Raw genomic sequence first — 20,000 nt, 5'->3', positions numbered from 1 at the left:
GTAGCCTGCTGCACCGCCGAACGTTTGTAGCCTCGTGCCACACCGGGGCAGCATACCGCAGCGTCGAATCCACCACCGATGAAAGAAGTCGACGTTTCGCTCCTTTTGGGCCCCCGTGATTCTGCATCAGCCGGGAGATCCCCTTCGCCACACGGAGCGCCTTCGCCGTTGCGTATTCGACATGCGGAGTCCACAGCAGATGGTCGTGCAGAACCACCCCCAGATACTTGAGGCACCGCGTCGGCTGTCGCTGTACTCCCTCGATGGCCACCGTTGGCTGCTGGTACCCTTGCCGCATAGTGGACACCATGATGATTTCGGTCTTTGCGGGCGCCAGCTTGAGGTGCCGTTCCGCCATCCACGCTCCAATCATAACAATGGCCTCCTGAGCAGACTGAGCCGCTGTCTGCGGCGTCGTGCCACCTGCCAGCACCACCAGATCATCGGCAAATCCGATCGCCTCAACACCATCCGGAAACGCCAGCCGCAGGACTCCGTCATACAACGTGTTCCACAATGTAGGACCTATGATGGAACCCTGTGGTACCCCTGCCGACACCGGTCTGCGAACTGGTCCCTCGCTGGTCTCGTATACAAGCTCGCGCTCAGAGAAATAGCTTCGCAGTATCCTCTGTAGCGCGGCTGGGACGTTCTTCTCCCGCAGTGCCGCCGCAATTGCCCTCCAACTTGCCGAGTTGAACGCGTTCTGGACATCTAGCGCTGCCACCACCAGACACCGAGGATCGCGTCCATTCGTACGATGAAACGATCGCGCGTACTCGCCTCGCTCGATCACTCGCTGGATGGCCTGTATGGTCGACTTCCCACGACGAAACCCGTACTGCTCTGGCGACAGTTGAGGGGCAACACTGTCCTCCAAGTGTTCATTGAGACGCTCGAGGATGCACCTCTCGAACAGCTTGGGAACTGCTCCCTCCAGGAGCAGTGGTCGGCTCGCCGATGGGTCGCCCGGCGGCTTGCCCGGTTTGGTCACGAGCACCAGCCTTGCCTCCTTCCAAGACCGCGGGAACTCACCGCGTTCCAAAAGGTCGTTAAACACCCGCACAAACACCTGCGGGTGCTCTCGGATCGCGGTTTTCACTGCTGCGTTCGGTAGACCGTCCAGACCCGGCGCTTTGGATGGAGCCATTCGCTCTGCCAATGCCAGAACCTCCGCTTCCGTAACAGGGCGAAGCCTCTCCTCGTCAGCCGCTCTCTCGACGACCGGCCACTCAAATGGGGGATGCAGCGGAAACAAAGCATCCACAATCGGCTCCAGTACCGATCGATCCGTCTCCGGCGGGGTACGGCCTCGCAGCTTGGCCAACACCACCTTGTAACCAAGCCCAAAGACATCACTATCGACTCCGTCGATCAACTCCTGAAGCTTCTCGTTCCGGCTCTCCTGAATTCCGCGCTGCAGCTGCCTGCGAAGGTCATGAAGTCGAGCCGTTGCCACCTCGCGATCTGCTAACTGCGTGGCAACCCCGAGCCTCTCCTCGGCCTCCTCGCACTCACGACGCAAGAGCCCCAGTTCCGGGGTCCACCAATAGAGCTTCGGCGGCTGATGGAATTTCGCCGGGCCCACTCTCGCCATCGTCCTGTCACAAGCTGAAGTTAACGCTCCAATCAGCGCGTCAGGTGTGTCTGCTTCGGCTAGCCGACAATCCGCAATCGCCTCCTGGTATCGCTCCCTGTTGAATAGCGAGGTCTTCCAGCGTACTCCCGCATGTTGCGCGATGCCCTCACCACTAGACTGCTGCATCGTTTGATGTTGAAGCGCACGCTGCCGTTGTGTGGTCCGTGCTCCAGGAACGCCCACGGAAAACTCCACATACCGGTGGTCACTGTAGGAGTAGCGCTGACTGACCTTCCAGGAATCCGCTAGTGCGACCGATGGACTCGCAAACGAAACATCCACGATACTCTCTCGCGCAACCCCGTTGCCCTTAAAAGTGGGCATGTTGCCGCGGTTGAGAATCTCCAACTGCAGGTGTTCGATTACGCCCTTGAGCGTGTGCCCTTTGGATGTTGTACGGGCACTCCCCCAGTCCGTGTTCCACGCGTTCAGATCACCAGCCATCACCAGATGTTGATGTCCCACCAAGGCCATCTCCACGGCCTCAAGATAGGCCTCGAAGTCCGCTAACCCGATGTTCGGCGAGGCGTAGCAGCTTGCAAATGTGACCCCTGCCACTGTGGCCACCACCAGCCCGGGATGAGCGCATTCCCATAAGCGTTGAATGGGGTACGCCCCGGTGGCTACTACTGCCACACTCTGCGCCTCGTCCACCACCCATCTGCCGTTGTCCCGCGGCGGCTTGTATAATTCGCAGGCAATGACGACGTCCACTCCCTGCTCGCGTGCCGTTTGCAGCATCAGGTCCTGCGCTGATCTGCTACGCCCGATGTTAATTTGCAGGACCTTTAATGTCGAGGACAGGACGGATGTCCCACCCGATGCGGACCCTTGCAGACCGCACAACTGATGTTTGCTACACAGGTTCGGGTCACATGACCCGGCTGGCCACAGCGGAAGCAGGCTGTTGAAAGGTCCTTCTCGCTCTTGCAGGTGACCTTCCTGTGTCCGTATTCCAGACACCTGTAGCATCGCAGCTGGTTCCGCGTTGGTGGTGGAACCTTCGTTGCCAGGCAGGACGTGTGCGAGATTCTGACATACTGCTGGTCCAGCTTCTCCGCCGCCCTGGCCGACACTCGCACATAGGCCACCTGCGTGCCATTCCAGAACTCCGTCAGATGGACGGCAGACTCCGACACCTTCTCCAGCGTCAAACCTTCTACCGCCTTCGCCACGTCCAAGGCTTCCGCTAAAGGGTCGACCTCGACGAATTTCATTTCCACCGTCTCAGTTACCAGGCGTGCGGACGATGGAGTTTCCGCTTTCGTGCAGACTTCCTGCACCAGCTCAATGATTTCTTGAGCATTCTCGCCCTCCTTGATGTCCATGACCAGTCGGTCACGCGTCGTCCGCCGTCCTACTCCCAGCGCCTGCTGGATTTTTTCCAATTCTGGTGCCGTTCGCACCAGCCGGTAAACATCTGCCCACGTTTGCCCCTCTCCCGGAGCAACCTCGATGGCATCAGGCCTGCTCTGTTTCGGCTTAGCAGCCTGGCTTCGTGGGGCCAATCGACGCGGTTGTTGTTGATGCGATTGTTGCCGCTGCTGCCACTGCTGCTGCTGCCGGCCCGGTTGCTGGCGTGCCGGCTTACGGCGCACCACCTCTGTCCAAGAGTCGCCTTCGTGGTCGAGAGACGGCACCACCGTAGCCGTCTCCATGCCCGATCCCTGCTGCTGCTGCAGTTGCTGCGGCTCCTGCTGCCCCTGCTGCTGCTGCTGTCGTGTCTGCAGCCCCTGCTGCCGCTGCCGCTGTTGCTGCTGCTGCGTGCGTGCCGGTTGACGTGCCGACTTACGGCTCACCACCCCAGCCCAGGAGCCGCCTTCCTGGTCCGGAGACGGCACCACCGAAGCCGTCACCGCACCCTGCTGTCGCTGCTGCTGCTGCTGCAGGCGATGATGTTGTTGCTGCTGCTGCTGCTCACCGTGCTGCTGCTGCGCTTGACTTTGCGTGGTTACGCCAAACGTCTGCGCTATGAGCGCCTGCATCGCCTGGCGCTCCTCATGCAGCATCGTTCTCAAAAAAGCCAGGTCCCCACGCAGGTCCTGCTCCCTCTGCTCCGCCGTCTTCTGCTGCAGCTCAGAACGACGCTCGCTTTCCTGCAGCTGTACCCGCAGCATCGTCACCTCGGCAGTGAGGGCCCCAACTTGCTCCTGGAACCGCTCAATTACTGCCGTTAATTCCGCCTGTCGCTGCTCGCTAGTTGTTGTTTCTGCCAGCTTCGTGAGCAGCACACGAGGCTCCGTAGATGTCGATGGTCGGCTTACTGTGGACCTGGCCTGATCCACACTGCCCTGCCTCGTCCGGAGCGTGCGTGGCTCCGTCATGGTCGAAAGACACTTTCCGACCGTTCCCGCGCTTTAAAGCTGGATTTACTCCTCCTCACGGGAGGACGCCAGCAGCGGACTGCCCCGTGAGAACCACCTCAGCAGAAATGGTATTCGAGCAGTAAAATCGTTCAGAGAGGTGGTGTTTCGTCACGTTAGATCGTTCCACGATTTATCAGGACCGTTTCCGAATTTTTCTGAACGTTTCCGGAAATTTCGAAAAATTCGAGCAGTTTTGATTTCGAAGGAAGTGGTCGAATCGACCAGTTTCGAGCAGTAGCGCACCCTACTCGACTTCCCCGAATTTTCTAGCCACCTTCCGCAATTCGAGCAGTTTTCGTGCAGTACTGACCAAATTCAAAATTTGTCACCTGGGAACTGCCTGTCAATCGATTTTTGTCCGCTGGGTCGTATTTGGAAAATCGAAGAAATGTCAAAAAATTTTTTCGCGATTTTCCAATTTTTTATTGCGGATTCGTGTTGCACACACTAAAACAAGTCCAACAGTGAAAACCGCGGGCAAATCGACCGAAAATTGGCCGAGTTATTCAGGGTTTTGTAATAAAACCGGCTTCCACGACCACGTGCCCCAGCGGTAGCACCACACGCACTTTTTTGCACTGCACTTTTTTATCAAAAATCGTCCAATTTTCATCCGGTTTTCGCTATTGGGGCACTCAGGGGCACTATATCTGTCGATTTACAACAAATCCGGACCAATTGGCCCTGATTTTTGTGCACCTTCAAAACACACTGATGTTGTTGTTGTTTTTTGTATGCACTTTTTTGCCACCAAAGTTTTTCACCCAAACTCGCCGGAAATCGTCCAAAATCGATATTATTCACTAAATGGCCGTGGCCACTTGCAAAATAGTCAGCATTTGCATTCACAAAACGTCTTTTAATGCGTAAAATCACATAAAAACTTCCCCCATACAAAATGTATGGAGGAGTTGTTTACACACAAAATCGCTAATTTTAACCCGATTTTCGTCCGGTTTTCACCAAAATATCGCAGTTTTCCACTTAAATGATCGATTATACACGAAGTAAACGCCTTCTGTACAATATTTTCACAAAATTTTCGCCAAATTTGCGGAGCGCACGGAAGACACGTCTAAAGTGCTCGACTGCTCGAACGTCCACCACACAGGGATAACTGGCTTGTGGCCGCCAAGCGTTCATAGCGACGTGGCTTTTTGATCCTTCGATGTCGGCTCTTCCTATCATTGTAAAGCAAAATTTACCAAGCGTAGGATTGTTCACCCTTTCAAGGGAACGTGAGCTGGGTTTAGACCGTCGTGAGACAGGTTAGTTTTACCCTACTGGTGTGCATTGTTTGTCGCTATCTTAACGGAATTCCTGTGCAGTACGAGAGGAACCACAGGTACGGACCACTGGCTCAATACTAGTTCGAACGGACTATGGTATGACGCTACGTCCGCTGGATTATGCCTGAACGCCTCTAAGGTCGTATCCAATCCGAGCTGATAGCGCTTCTTATACCCATTAGGTGGTCGTAAGCTAGCGGGCCTAACAACCCTCCGAGAACCGTCCGTGCTGTCCATTGGCACACTGGCGTCTCATCCCCGCTTACTACTAGGCCGCAAAGGGCGGGTTCGCGCTGCACGTGTTAGTACCATACATGTTGGGAACACCGGTGGACGAGCTTGCCGACTGTGGATATCACTAGTTTCGACACCTACGACCGCCCGCAAACGACGGGACTACAGGCTGGGAGCTTCAAGTTGTAGAGATGCGTTCGCATCGATCCTCTCAGGCGACCCATGCTTGGTGGTTAGTGCTTGCGCGTGCGCGCCCCGTGTGTGCTGGAATTGGCCAACCAGTGCACATTGGTGGTGCGTACCGTGACTTGCACCATGTGACGAGAGTGTTGAAGAACACTGTGTGGTGACTCTATGCCTATGTGATGGGGTGCTTGTAACACACGACCGAACCGACGGCTCGTTGGATGGTCACGACAGTGTGGTGCAGGTGCGCCCATGTGTAACGAATACATTGAGTGCCGTTGGAGGTTAGCGGTTGGTTGGTTGCATGCTACAACTTCGCGTTGTACATGGGCTGGCCGCTGCGCTTCCTTCGGGTTGCCACTTGATGTTGATAGGGTTGATGTATTGTGTTCGTTGACTTTTGGTTCATTCCAAAAGTCTTCGGACTTAGATAATTTTACAAGTGTCGGCGCTCTCGGACCGAAAATAAGAAGACAACTAAGAAGAAAAAGAGAAAGAAGCTAATAGTGGAAAGTATTCTTCTTCAAAGAAGGAACAAAAATTTTACAAGTGTTGAAAAATTTCCTAAGTCCAAAAAATTTTCTAAGTCCAGAAAATTTTCTAAGTCCCACAAAATGGAACATGATGAAGAAGATACAGAAGTTGAAAATTTTTCTAAGTCCAAAAAATTTTCTAAGTCCAGAAAATTTTCTAAGTCCAAAGTGTTGGAACAATTTCCAAAGGCCCATAGGTTGCACTGAATTTTCCTAAGTTGGCCACAAGTACCCATGAGGTATCGAGAAGGTTCACCCGAAGGACATAATATGTCCCAAAGTACCGATAGAGCACCCACAAAGAGCACCCAATTGGCCTAAGTTGGCCAAAAGTACCGATAGAGTACCCACAAGTAGCACTGAGTTGGCCTAAGTTGGCCAAAAGTACCGATAGAGTACCCACAAATAGCACCGAATGGGCCTAAGTTGGCCAAAAGTACCGATAGAGTACCCACAAGAAGCACTGAGTTGGCCTAAGTTGGCCAAAAGTACCGATAGAGTACCCACAAATAGCACCCAGTTGGCCTAAGTTGGCCAAAAGTACCGATAGAGCACCCACAAGTAGCACCCAATTGGCCTATGTTGGCCAAAAGTACCGATAGAGTACCCACAAATAGCACCCAGTTGGCCTAAGTTGGCCAAAAGTACCGATAGAGCACCCACAAGTAGCACCCAATTGGCCTATGTTGGCCAAAAGTACCGATAGAGTACCCACAAATAGCACCGAATGGGCCTAAGTTGGCCAAAAGTACCGATAGAGTACTCACAAATAGCACCGCGTTGGCCTAAGTTGGCCAAAAGTACCGATAGAGTACCCACAAGTAGCACTGAGTTGGCCTAAGTTGGCCAAAAGTACTGATAGAGTACCCACAAATAGCACCGAATGGGCCTAACATGGCCAAAAGTACCGATAGAGTACCCACAAAGAGCACCCAATTGGCCTATGTTGGCCAAAAGTACCGATAGAGTACCCACAAATAGCACCGAATGGGCCTAAGTTGGCCAAAAGTACCGATAGAGTACCCACAAATAGCACCGCGTTGGCCTAAGTTGGCCAAAAGTACCGATAGAGTACCCACAAGTAGCACTGAGTTGGCCTAAGTTGGCCAAAAGTACTGATAGAGTACCCACAAATAGCACCGAATGGGCCTAACATGGCCAAAAGTACCGATAGAGTACCCACAAATAGCACCGAATGGGCCTAACATGGCCAAAAGTACCGATAGAGCACCCACATATAGCACCCCATTGGCCTAAGTTGGCCAAAAGTACCGATAGAGTACCCACAAAGAGCACCCAATTGGCCTAAGTTGGCCAAAAGTACCGCCAAGTAGCACCATAGAGGCCCGAGTAGAGCGAAATGTGGGCCAAATTGAACATTTGAAAATTTTTACAAGTCCAGAAAATTTTCTAAGTCCAGAAAATTTTCTAAGTCCAAAGAGTTGGACAAATTTCCTTAGGCCCAAAGGTTGCACTGAATGTTCCTAAGTTGGCCATCAGTACCCATGAAGTATAGCGAAGGTTCACCCGAAAGACACAATACGCCCTAAAGTACCCACAGAGTACCCACAAGTTGCACCCAATTGGCCTAAGTTGGCCAGAAGTACCGACAAGTACCACCATAGAAGCCCGAGTAGAGCGAAATGTGGGCCAAAGTACCGAGTAGTTGCCACAAATGCCCAAATGGATACCAAAATGTGGTACCAAGTACCTAACTGTTGCAACAAATGCTAGCTTTCTGAGCAAAAGCTGTGGACCAATTTCGTAGAAGAACCGCCTAGGCGAAAAGGCAAAAATCGCCGAAGCTGGCCCGCTCGCAGAGCTCGCGGGCCAGGAGATACTCATAGGGCGATTTACTAGAGTGGGGAACTTGAGAATTTTTGTGTCCGAGACTTTGGGCAACTTCGCGGCCGCCCCCTTAAAGTAAAAGATTTTCTCTGGGTGCCTAAAATTCGCAATTCCCGCAAAGTCGGGAAGACGTTAAAGTTTTTGCCCAAAAAATGGCCATCGATTTAAGGTGATTTTCCAATAAGAAAATGCTTCCTATTTTGAATTTTTTCGAATATTTCCTAAACTAAGCGTCGGAGCACATGGCCGTGGAGGAACTTTTGGTAGCTTTTGGCAAGGGCTATCGGATGAAATAATAAGAAAGGCCATCAGAGCGATATTGGATTAATGCGGGCTCATAAACGCACCTGAGAAGTGAAAATTGGTACCTTGCACGCAGGATGCAAGAAATGCTTGAGTGTTAACCATCATCGGTACCAAGTACCTAGGTTATATCGAGTGCGTAGATGGAAGTCGGTACCAAAGGGAAACCTTCCTAGGCTAGGTGCACGCAAGTGAGTATGGATCGATCAGTAGAAAGATGGGAAGCCCAAGGAAACCTTCCTAGGCTAGGTGCACGCAAGTGAGTATGGATCGATCAGTAGAAAGATGGGAAGCCATAGGAAACCTTCCTAGGCTAGGTGCACGCAAGTGAGTATGGATCGATCAGTAGAAAGATGGGAAGCCATAGGAAACCTTCCTAGGCTAGGTGCACGCAAGTGAGTATGGATCGATCAGTAGAAAGATGGGAAGCCATAGGAAACCTTCCTAGGCTAGGTGCACGCAAGGGAGTATTGATCGATCAGTAGAAAGATGGGAAGCCATAGGAAACCTTCCTAGGCTAGGTGCACGCAAGTGAGTATGGATCGATCAGTAGAAAGATGGGAAGCCATAGGAAACCTTCCTAGGCTAGGTGCACGCAAGTGAGTATGGATCGATCAGTAGAAAGATGGGAAGCCATAGGAAACCTTCCTAGGCTAGGTGCACGCAAGTGAGTATGGATCGATCAGTAGAAAGATGGGAAGCCCAAGGAAACCTTCCTAGGCTAGGTGCACGCAAGTGAGTATGGATCGATCAGTAGAAAGATGGGAAGCCATAGGAAACCTTCCTAGGCTAGGTGCACGCAAGTGAGTATGGATCGATCAGTAGAAAGATGGGAAGCCATAGGAAACCTTCCTAGGCTAGGTGCACGCAAGTGAGTATGGATCGATCAGTAGAAAGATGGGAAGCCATAGGAAACCTTCCTAGGCTAGGTGCACGCAAGTGAGTATGGATCGATCAGTAGAAAGATGGGAAGCCATAGGAAACCTTCCTAGGCTAGGTGCACGCAAGTGAGTATGGATCGATCAGTAGAAAGATGGGAAGCCATAGGAAACCTTCCTAGGCTAGGTGCACGCAAGTGAGTATGGATCGATCAGTAGAAAGATGGGAAGCCATAGGAAACCTTCCTAGGCTAGGTGCACGCAAGTGAGTATGGATCGATCAGTAGAAAGATGGGAAGCCATAGGAAACCTTCCTAGGCTAGGTGCACGCAAGTGAGTATGGATCGATCAGTAGAAAGATGGGAAGCCATAGGAAACCTTCCTAGGCTAGGTGCACGCAAGTGAGTATGGATCGATCAGTAGAAAGATGGGAAGCCATAGGAAACCTTCCTAGGCTAGGTGCACGCAAGTGAGTATGGATCGATCAGTAGAAAGATGGGAAGCCATAGGAAACCTTCCTAGGCTAGGTGCACGCAAGTGAGTATGGATCGATCAGTAGAAAGTGGGAAGCCCATTACCAGATGCCCTAGTGAAGACCGTAAACGAATATCATGAACCGATAAGGAGCACCAAATGCCCTAGTGAAGACCGTAAACGAATATCATGAACCGATAAGGAGCACCAAATGCCCTAGTGAAGACCGTAAACGAATATCATGAACCGATAAGGAGCACCAAATGCCCTAGTGAAGACCGTAAACGAATATCATGAACCGATAAGGAGCACCAAATGCCCTAGTGAAGACCGTAAACGAATATCATGAACCGAGAAGTAGCAACGAATGCCTGAAAAAGTACCAAGTCCACGGTATAGAGTAACGAGAGTTAACCGCCGTGATGTATGCAATGAGGGCAGCCATTGCATGGGTTCTGGACTTGGTTCGCGAATAACTTTTTTGCTAGACATCGGACAAAGTTGACGTGGAAGAACGAAATGTAGCATTTGGTGCCACCTATCCAAAACTTTTTCAAGATTGAAGATCCGATCGATACAGCCTGAGTTATAGGCAAAAGTTGGTGCAAAATTGAGCATTTTTAATGGTGAAAAATCGGTACTCCTCGAATAGCTCCTGTTGGAAGCATCGGACCACATGGTCGTGGAGGAACATATTGTAGCGCGCGGTGTCAAGTATCGACACCCAAAACCGCATGTCCGATGGACGGAAAATGACCAAGTTATAGTGAAAACTTGGTTGCACCAAATTCCCGAAGAAGTGCAACGAGAAGGTGAATGCGATGGTTGTTCGTCGAATAGCTCCGGCCAGAGACATGGTAGCGATTAGTGGTGCATGGAAGAAATCTAGCCACAAGTGCCATCTACCCATGGCCAGAAGAAAGTGTGGCCATATCTTGGATACCGGCGGAGCTATGGGGCAAATATGGGCCAAAAATGGTGCAAGTTGGACCAAAAATCCGAAAAAGTACCTAGGTAAATGCGATGGTTGTTCGTCGAATAGCTCCGGCCACAGACATGGTAGCGATTAGTGGTGCATGGAAGAAATCTAGCCACAAGTGCCATCTACCCATGGCCAGAAGAAAGTGTGGCCATATCTTGGATACCGGCGGAGCTATGGGGCAAATATGGGCCAAAAATGGTGAAGTTGGACCAAAAATCCGACCAAGTGCGCGAGACGCTTTCGTGAATAGCTCCGGCCACAGACATGGTAGCGATTAGTGGTGCATGGAAGAAATCTAGCCACAAGTGCCATCTACCCATGGCCAGAAGAAAGTGTGGCCATATCTTGGATACCGGCGGAGCTATGGGGCAAATACGGGCCAACAATGGTGCCAGGTGGACCAAAAATCCGACCAAGTGCGCGAGGCGCTTTCGTGAATAGCTCCGGCCACAGACATGGTAGCGATTAGTGGTGCATGGAAGAAATCTAGCCACAAGTGCCATCTACCCATGGCCAGAAGAAAGTGTGGCCATATCTTGGATACCGGCGGAGCTATGGGGCAAATATGGGCCAAAAATGGTGCAAGTTGGACCAAAAATCCGAAAAAGTACCTAGGTAAATGCGATGGTTGTTCGTCGAATAGCTCCGGCCACAGACATGGTAGCGATTAGTGGTGCATGGAAGAAATCTAGCCACAAGTGCCATCTACCCATGGCCAGAAGAAAGTGTGGCCATATCTTGGATACCGGCGGAGCTATGGGGCAAATATGGGCCAAAAATGGTGCAAGTTGGACCAAAAATCCGACCAAGTGCGCGAGGCGCTTTCGTGAATAGCTCCGGCCACAGACATGGTAGCGATTAGTGGTGCATGGAAGAAATCTAGCCACAAGTGCCATCTACCCATGGCCAGAAGAAAGTGTGGCCATATCTTGGATACCGGCGGAGCTATGGGGCAAATATGGGCCAAAAATGGTGCAAGTTGGACCAAAAATCCGAAAAAGTACCTAGGTAAATGCGATGGTTGTTCGTCGAATAGCTCCGGCCACAGACATGGTAGCGATTAGTGGTGCATGGAAGAAATCTAGCCACAAGTGCCATCTACCCATGGCCAGAAGAAAGTGTGGCGCTATCTTGGATACCGGCGGAGCTATGGGGCAAATATGGGCCAAAAATGGTGAAGTTGGACCAAAAATCCGACCAAGTGCGCGAGGCGCTTTCGTGAATAGCTCCGGCCACAGACATGGTAGCGATTAGTGGTGCATGGAAGAAATCTAGCCACAAGTGCCATCTACCCATGGCCAGAAGAAAGTGTGGCGATATCTTGGATACCGGCGGAGCTATGGGGCAAATACGGGCCACAAATGGGTAAACTTGTACGGTCCAAAGCCAAGGGTAAATTTTTTTATTCCTCTAATAACTTCTACCACAGACATTGAATCGGTTCGTGATGTATGGATGAAATGTAGCAAACAGTTGGAACTACCCATAAAATCTTAAAGATTGACGATCCAATGCATAGAACCGGAGTAATGTGCGATACTTGGTGAAAAATCGAGTGAAAAATTAGCTATAAACTGTTTTTGGCCCATAACTCGAATACTAGACATCGGAAGGGGGGGTCGTAGAACGATTTTTTGTTGCCCTATCGATTCCCTATCGAACGAGCAAAAGTTGTTTTTTTGACCAAAAAGGACCCCTACTCTAGTAAAATTGGCCTGATTTTACTAGTCCCCGGTACCCGTACAGGCAAAATGAGCAAAATGCTCAAGTATGAATGGTTTTTGGCCCATAACTCGAATACTAGACGTCGCAGGGGGGTGTCATGGAACAATTTTTGGTAGCCCTTGAAATTATCTATCGAATGACATATACTTGATTTTTGGCCAAAAAGTTCCCTAGACTAGTAAAAATCGCATCATTTTACTAGAGTCGGGTACCCTGGACGAAAAACCGCTATAATTGCGGTTTTTGGCTCATAACTCGAATACTAGACGTCGCAGGGGGGTGTCGTGGAACAATTTTTGGTAGCCCTTGAAATTATCTATCGAATGACATATACTTGATTTTTGGCCAAAAAGTTCCCTAGACTAGTAAAAATCGCATCATTTTACTAGAGTCGGGTACCCTGGACGAAAAACCGCTATAATTGCGGTTTTTGGCTAATAACTCGAATACTAGACGTCGCAGGGGGGTGTCGTGGAACAATTTTTGGTAGCCCTTGAAATTATCTATCGAATGACATATACTTGATTTTTGGCCAAAAAGTTCCCTAGACTAGTAAAAATCGCATCATTTTACTAGAGTCGGGTACCCTGGACGAAAAACCGCTATAGTTGCGGTTTTTGGCTAATAACTCGAATACTAGGCGTCGGAGGGGGGTGCCGTAGAACAATTTTTTGTAGCCCTTGAAATTATCTATCGAATGACATATACTTGATTTTTTGACCAAAAAGTTCCTAGACTAGTAAAAATCGCATCATTTTACTAGAGTCGGGTACCCTGTACGAAAAACCGCTATAGTTGCGGTTTTTGGCCAATAACTCGAATACTAGACGTCGGAGGGGGGTGCCGTAGAACAATTTTTTGTAGCCCTTGAAATTATCTATCGAATGACATATACTTGATTTTTTGACCAAAAAGTTCCTAGACTAGTAAAAATCGCATCATTTTACTAGAGTCGGGTACCCTGTACGAAAAACCGCTATAGTTGCGGTTTTTGGCCAATAACTCGAATACTAGACGTCGGAGGGGGGTGCCGTAGAACAATTTTTTGTAGCCCTTGAAATTACCTTTCGAATGATATATAGTGGTTTTTTGGTCAAAAAGTGACCCCGAGACTAGTAACCCTCCATACACAAAACCGCCTAAAAAGTTTTGGTTTTGCAAAATTTTGAAAAGTGCGTCAAAAAAATTTTTTCAAAAAGTACCAAATCGTGATCAGAACTCACTATAGACCATAAAAAGTGAAATCCGATGGTCATTTGCAACACTTGGTCAATCGAGAAAAATTTCACTTTTTTACTAGAGTCGGGTACCCTGAACGAAAAATCGCTCAAGTAATGGTTTTTGGCCAATAACTCGAATACTAGACGTCGGAAGGGGGTGTCGTAGAACAATTTTTTGTAGCCCTTGAAATTACCTTTCGAATGATATATAGTGGTTTTTTGGTCAAACAGTGACCCCGAGACTAGTAACCCTCCATACACAAAACCGCCTACAAAAACTTTGTTTTGAAAAATTTTGAAAAGTTCAAAAAAATTTTTTTTTCAAAAACTACTAAAACGTGATAAGAACTTACTATAGACCATGAAAAGTGATATCCGATGATAATTTGCAAAAGTTGGTAACTAGTAAAAAATTTCACTTTTTTACTAGAGTCGGTGCAACGAGAAAAAAAAAGTCCGTGATGGAGAAAAATGGCACGTTTTCCACGCCTGTACGCTTTCGTTTTCTATATAGGGGGTAGGTGAGCCAGAAGCATGAATTTGACTGAGTACGTATCTTTATGAATTGGGCCCTTCTAAATCGATTGAGACTACCCCCAGGACGATCGGACGACTGCTTCTGGCTCAAAATGTGGTTTTTAGATTTTGATCGTCAATTATGAGAGAAAAAATCGATTAGAAGTAAAGATACGAAATGCTTGGTCTAAGTTGGGAAACGACTTCGGATATTTGTTGGACGTTGTCGTAGAAGGTCCGAGGACCAAGGAAAAGTGATTTCCAAGTGGATTTATGCACTATTAGTCGATGGTAAGATGTGAAATTAGTAGAACTTACCATACAGTTTGCGAAGTTGAAGCAATCGGTTGGTGAATATGGTACTGTCTGTCCAATTTGGTGGTTCGGAATGAGTGAAACGATGTTGATGATGGATAGACGTTCCGATTGCCCCCGATCGGGGAACATATAGTGGTCTTTAAGGTCCAAGTACCTATGTTTTGGTAAGCAGAACTGAGAGTTAAAGGATGAAAGTCGGCCATTCCTAATATCATCCTATCGGTGGTTCGCGAGTTGTTTGAGGACCGGAGCAGCTCGCGATGAAAAGGTCCTAGGGTATTGGTTATCCATCCAAGGAAGAGTAAATGCGATCCTACATTTGTGTCGTTGGCCGTTCTACCGGTATCGCCTATCGATGAGATATCGACGGGCATGCCTTACTCGAAAGTTGAATTCTAGGATCGATGGTCAAACAGACCTATGAGCGATAAACCAAACTGAACACGTATTGATGTCGGCTTTTCCTATCATTTGATGCCGCAGGTTGTTTAGGGACCGGAGCAACTTGCGGCCGAGACGGTCCCCGGGGGTTTCTTTCTCCAAGGAGTGGAAACTATTAAGCAAGAGTTGTAGCAAGATACGATCCTCTGATGTGTCGTTGGCCGTTCATGCGGTATCGCCTGTCGATGAGATATCGATGGGCATGCCTTACTCTACCGACCTTCTAATTGAGAGTATTAATCAGGGATCGATGGTCAAACAGACCAATGAGCGATAAACCAAACTGAACACGTATTGATGTCGGCTTTTCCTATCATTTGATGCCGCAGGTTGTTTAGGGACCGGAGCAGCTTGCGGCCGAGACGGTCCCCGGGGGTTTCTTTCTCCAAGGAGAAGAAACGATTAAGCAAAAGTTGTAGCAAGATACGATCCTCTGATGTGTCGTTGGCCGTTCAAGCGGTATCGCCTGTCGATGAGATATCGATGGGCATGCCTTACTCTCCCGACTGGATTACTGAGAGTTTAATCAGGGATCGATGGTCAAACAGACCAATGAGCGATAAACCAAACTGAACACGTATTGATGTCGGCATTTCCTATCATTTGTCGCAGGTTGTTTAGGGACCGGAGCAGCTTGCGACCGAGACGGTCCCCGGGGGTTTCTTTCTCTAAGGAGTGGAAACGATTAAGCAAAAGTCGTAGCAATAATCGATCACCTGATGTGTCGTTGGCCGTTCTTGCGGTATCGCCTGTCGATGAGATATCGATGGGCATGCCTTACTCTCCTGACTGTTTAATTGAGAGTTATAATCAGGGATCGATGGTCAAAAAGACCTATGAGCGATAAACCAAACTGAACACGTGTTGATGTCGGCATTTCCTATCATTTGTCGCAGGTTGTTTAGGGACCGGAGCAGCTTGCGACCGAGACGGTCCCTTCCCGAAAGATGGTGAACCGAGTCGTCTGGCGTAAAAACCGGACGACTCGAAAGGGCTTGACCCTTTCAAGTGAGCGATAATCACATTCTACGCTCAGTTCGACAGCTACAAGGCAATCACTCGCTATGTTCAGAGCTAATACATGCAACATGCCGGCATTGTTTCCACCGACGCATGGATTCAAGACTGGTGCACTTATTAGTTAAACCGTTCGCCTCCGGGTGTTTCGAGTTCAAGTCTGGATGAGGATTGATCTTGCTGGTAATAGCTTGAGCCCCTGAATAAGGGGTCGAAGCGTACATCTTGAGACCATGTACAACATATTACCAAATCGGCACCATGGGTTCGGGTGCAAGTGATGTAACCGTGAAAGATGTTGAGCAGCCCAACATCGGTTTACACACGCATAATAGGAAGGCAGCGCTGTCGACTGGTCAGTCGTGTAAGAAGTGTGCATTATCGATCACAAATATATTGGTGATCTGTAGGTTGCGCATACACCATGCCCGGTGTAAAGTGCCGTGGTCCCCCCGGGGGGGCTGCATCAAACCGTTCGCCACGCGAACTACCCAATGGAACGAACTCTATGCATTTAATAAGAAGAAGAGATGATAATGAAACACGGTCGATTTAAGAGTTGAAAACGTTGAAATACCTATAAGCAAGTCTTAAGTTGGTGGTGACCGTTACGCCCCAACAAATTGGTGCCTTACCCTACACCAAAGAGCCATTCAACATGGTTCAAGTGAGCGATAATCACGCTCTACGCTCAGTATGACAGCTGCAAGGCAATCACTCGCTAAGTTCAGAGCTAATACATGCAACACGCCGGCATTGTTTCCACCGACGCATGGATTCAAGACTGGTGCACTTATTAGTTAAACCGTTCGCCTCCAGGTGTTTCGAGTTCAAGTCTGGATGAGGATTGTTCTTGCTGGTAATAGCTTGAGCCCCTGAATAAGGGGCCGAAGCGTACATCTTGAGAGTAAATGTACAACATATTACCAAATCGGCACCGTGGGTTCTGGTGCAAGTGATGTAACCATGAAAGATGTTGAGCAGCCCAACATCGGTTTACACACGCATAAGGGGTTTATTGTTATCTGTAGGTTGCGCATACACCATACCCGGTGTAAAGTGCCGTGGTCCCCCAGGGGGCTGCATCAAAACGTTCGCCATGCGAACTACCCAATGGAACGAACTCGATGTATTGAAAGAGATGAACAATTAATAGCGAGAATAGGGGCCCGGAAGCAATTCCGCGGCCCTACGGTCGATTCAAGAGTTGAAACGTTGTACAATCGTGGATAGCACCTAGTGCTAATATGGTGAGAGATAATGTGTGAGGAAATTTAGTTTCCTAAAGTTTAGTTAGTGGTTTCCGTTGTGCCCTAACAAACTTAAAGTTGGTGGTGACCGTTACACCCCAACAAATTGGTGCCTTACCCAACACCAAAGAGCCATTCCATATGGTTCTAGAGAGAGAGAGTTGTGTGGAAATTTATTTCCCACTAAGCGAGTGTGTGTCTGTAGTGGAACGAATTCTGGTTGATCCTACCAGTAATATACGCTTGTCTCAAAGGTTAAGCCATGCATGTCTAAGTACAAACATAAATGAATGTGAAACCGCATAAGGCTCAGTATAACAGCTATAATTCACAAGATCATCCTACCACTAGTTACTTGGATAACTGTGGAAAATCCAGAGCTAATACATGCAACATGCCGGGACTGTTGCCCTCGCGGGTAGCTGAACTGGTGCACTTATTAGTTAAACCAATCGCCTCCGGGCGGCTTGAGTTGAAGTCTGGATAAGGACGCAGATCGTATGGTCGCTTGTCGACTGACGACAGATCTTTCAAATGTCTGCCCTATCAACTATTGATGGTAGTGTAGAGGACTACCATGGTTGCGACGGGTAACGGGGAATCAGGGTTCGATTCCGGAGAGGGAGCCTGAGAAATGGCTACCACATCCAAGGAAGGCAGCAGGCGCGTAAATTACCCAATCCCAGTACGGGGAGGTAGTGACGAGAAATAACAATATGGACCTCTCTAACGATGGTCCATAATTGGAATGAGTTGAGTATAAATCCTTCAACAAGGATCAAGTGGAGGGCAAGTCTGGTGCCAGCAGCCGCGGTAATTCCAGCTCCACTAGCGTATATTAAAGTTGTTGCGGTTAAAACGTTCGAAGTTGATTGCCCGTCCAGACACGTGACCGCCACGGGCGCCCGGTTACACGCCGGGGCCGTTCGTGCGCGCGCTCACGGCTGCGACTCACAATGGTGTACTTGGGCGTTACTCTGTGAACGAGTACCGTGCTACCGGTTAACTCCGGCACGGGCTCCTCATGGTGCTCAAGATACTCACATTTACCTTGAACAAATTAGAGTGCTCAAAGCAGGCTAAGACAAAGCGTCCGGCCCCCCCGTGGGGTTGGCGTTGGCCGAGAATAATCTTGCATGGAATAATGGAATATGACCTCGGTTTATACGATTTCGTTGGTTTGTCAGAAACCTAGAGGTAATGATTAACAGAAGTAGTTGGGGGCATTGGTATTACGGCGCGAGAGGTGAAATTCGTAGACCGTCGTAGGACCAACTGAAGCGAAAGCGTTTGCCATGGATGCTTTCTTTAATCAAGAACGAAAGTTAGAGGATCGAAGGCGATTAGATACCGCCCTAGTTCTAACCGTAAACGATGCCAATTAGCAATTGGGAGACGCTACCCCTATTCGGTGCTCTCAGTCGCTTCCGGGAAACCAAAATCGGGTTCCGGGGGAAGTATGGTTGCAAAGTTGAAACTTAAAGGAATTGACGGAAGGGCACCACAAGAAGTGGAGCTTGCGGCTTAATTTGACTCAACACGGGAAAATTTACCAGGTCCAAACTTATCGAGGTAAGACAGATTGATAGCTCTTTCTCAAATTTAAGGGTAGTGGTGCATGGCCGTTCTTAGTTCGTGGAATGATTTGTCTGGTTAATTCCGATAACGAACGTGACTCAAACATGCTAACTAGAACGCTGTCAGCAGTGCGCCTCCGGGCGCACCTGACGTTACAGCCGGGCGGCGCCTTCACGGGCGGTCGTCGGCTACGTTTGCCCTGCTTAGCGGGACAACTTGTGTTTAGCAAGCTGAGAATGAGCGATAACAGGTCCGTGATGCCCTTAGATGTTCTGGGCTGCACGCGTGCTACAATGTGGGTCGCAGCGTGTTCTCGCCAATAGGCGCCCCCATTCCGAGAGGAACGGGAAATCACTAAAATGCCCATCTAGTCGGGATTGGGGACTGCAACGGTCCCCATGAACCTGGAATTTCTAGTAAGCACTAGTCATTAGCTAGTGCTGATTACGTCCCTGCCCTTTGTACACACCGCCCGTCGCTACTACCGATGGATTATTTAGTGAGGTTTCTGGAGGCTTACCTTCCGCGGTTCCTTCGTGAGCTGCAGCTGGCATGGCTGAAGTTGACCGAACTTGATGATTTAGAGGAAGTAAAAGTCGTAACAAGGTTTCCGTAGGTGAACCTGCGGAAGGATCATTACTGATGATCGTCCGCGAGTGACCAACCATGGGCTGCCTTCGGTGTAGCTCGGTCGCTCGCTTGCTATGTGTCAGAATTTGTTGAAAGCCAACTCGTTCGTTGTACACTTTGATGGGTGACCATCACTGTGTCTCCGTGCCGAGCTAGATCTCCCCTAGCCGTAAGGCACTTGAACGCCCCTTCGACGACGAGTTGCATGTGTGTGGTATGTGTCAGAATCTGGTGAAGCTTTCTGCATGTGATGTGCCTTGTGTGGATCCGTGGCCATTGCATTGTGTCTGGTGTGTAGGTACCCAGACACTTAGAACGCTTGCGCGGAAAGCAAACTCGATCGTTGTACACTTTGATGGGCAACCATCACTGTGTCTCCGTGCCGTGCTAGATCTCCCCTAGCCGTAAGGCACTTTGAACGCCCCTTCGACGACGAGTTACAAGAGTGTGGTATGTGTCATAATCTGGTGAAGCTTTCTGCATGTGATGTGCCTTGTGTGGATCCGTGGCCATTGCATTGTGTCTGGTGTGTAGGTACCCAGACACTTAAGCAAACTCGATCGTTGTACACTT

Source organism: Anopheles funestus (genome assembly GCF_943734845.2).
Source record: "Anopheles funestus chromosome X unlocalized genomic scaffold, idAnoFuneDA-416_04 X_unloc_26, whole genome shotgun sequence".
Classification (NCBI taxonomy): domain Eukaryota; kingdom Metazoa; phylum Arthropoda; class Insecta; order Diptera; family Culicidae; genus Anopheles; species Anopheles funestus.
Note: the sequence above shows the minus strand (reverse complement) of the source record.